This window comes from Chiloscyllium punctatum, chromosome 18 (genome assembly GCF_047496795.1).
Source record: "Chiloscyllium punctatum isolate Juve2018m chromosome 18, sChiPun1.3, whole genome shotgun sequence".
In the NCBI taxonomy this organism is placed as follows: domain Eukaryota; kingdom Metazoa; phylum Chordata; class Chondrichthyes; order Orectolobiformes; family Hemiscylliidae; genus Chiloscyllium; species Chiloscyllium punctatum.
Genome location: NC_092756.1, coordinates 46,109,710 through 46,111,033, shown reverse-complemented (window position 1 = coordinate 46,111,033; position 1,324 = coordinate 46,109,710). Strand labels below are relative to the sequence as shown.

Here is a 1,324-nt window from a genome sequence, read left to right as displayed (position 1 = left end):
AACTCCCTATAGGTAACATGCTGATTTCTCCAGTTGTTCATAGATCAATGTGATGCATCCAGTGTGTGCATAACGTGAGGGAGCTTGCTTCCCACATCTTGTGTTTATCTGAGCCTTATGTCCAGCATTCATCAATGGCGAGAGCAAGGGGCGAGGGGGAGACCAATGTGTAAGTCTCTCCTTGCCCATGCACGGCACCCACAGCGGCAATTCTCCACTGTGCATTTACAGCCAGTTCTCAGTGCCCCTTCACCCACGCCCTGCCCCTTTGAAATATCTCCATTATTTTGTGCTGACTCGCTGTGCTCTTTTCACCAGGATGAATTACTTCTACTCAACCTCCTCCAGATTTCATCTGACAAAACATTCATTAAGAGTCCCTTTGCATAAACATGCATTTCGCAGCTCTCGTTATTTGATTTTCCTGGATGTCTTTCATACAAAAAAACGTTCACAGCAACTTGACTTGAAAAAGAAAACCACGCTCCTTTTTTTTAAATCACAATGCAACCTCCATTTCAGTCAACAGGCTTAAACTATTCTTTGAAATTTTGTAATAGCAGCGATGCGTACGAACTGACTATTGGAGCTCCAACTTCAACACAATAGCTGTGATCATCTGAGAACAACACCACGTAAATGCCGTTGATTTCAGCGACGAGAGTGGGATTCGAACCCACGCGTGCAGAGCACAATGGATTAGCAGTCCATCGCCTTAACCTCTCGGCCACCTCGTCACAGATGCAGAACAAGCTATTACCTTATGAATAATTGAATTGCGTAAATTATGCAGAGCAGCAGATATTTCTCCCTGGTGTTGGTGAAATGAGAAATAACACAGTACGGTTGCAAGACTATGGTCTTACCCCTGGGTTGTGGGGAAAGTGCACTCCCACTGTCACACGATGCACACAGTGATCTGAACAAAAACGAGGAAATGACTATGTAACAAGGTCTGTTGAATTCTGTGAAGATTTGAAGTCAACGGAATGAAGAACCCGAGACAGCAGGAAGTGTTCTTTCAATAAAGAGTTGGAGAAAGCTCTTAAGGATAGTTGAATAAAGGGTTATCGGCATAAGGCAGGAACAGGATACAATTTGAGGATCTTCAGCCATGATCACAATGATTGGTGGTGCTGGCTCGAAGGGCAGAATGGCCTACTCCTGCACCTGCTGTCCATTGTCTATTAAATTGCCTGTGAGGAATTGTTTTCCAGACTGGAGGAGAGTGCATAGTGTTGAATGTCATTATTCGGAACACCTAACTTCCGCTCAGATGTTTTTGACACGCACTTGTGTCCAGAACAGACAATTTCAAAATCCT

The 1,324-nt window shown here is 44.2% G+C and overlaps 1 non-coding gene across 1 annotated transcript; it reads right to left on the bottom strand.

Moving 5' to 3' along the window:
- Positions 1-655: 655 nt before the first annotated feature.
- Positions 656-737, bottom strand: trnas-gcu (transfer RNA serine (anticodon GCU)). Its single transcript has one exon. It is a non-coding gene; the product is annotated as a tRNA-Ser (tRNA).
- Positions 738-1,324: the final 587 nt, after the last annotated feature.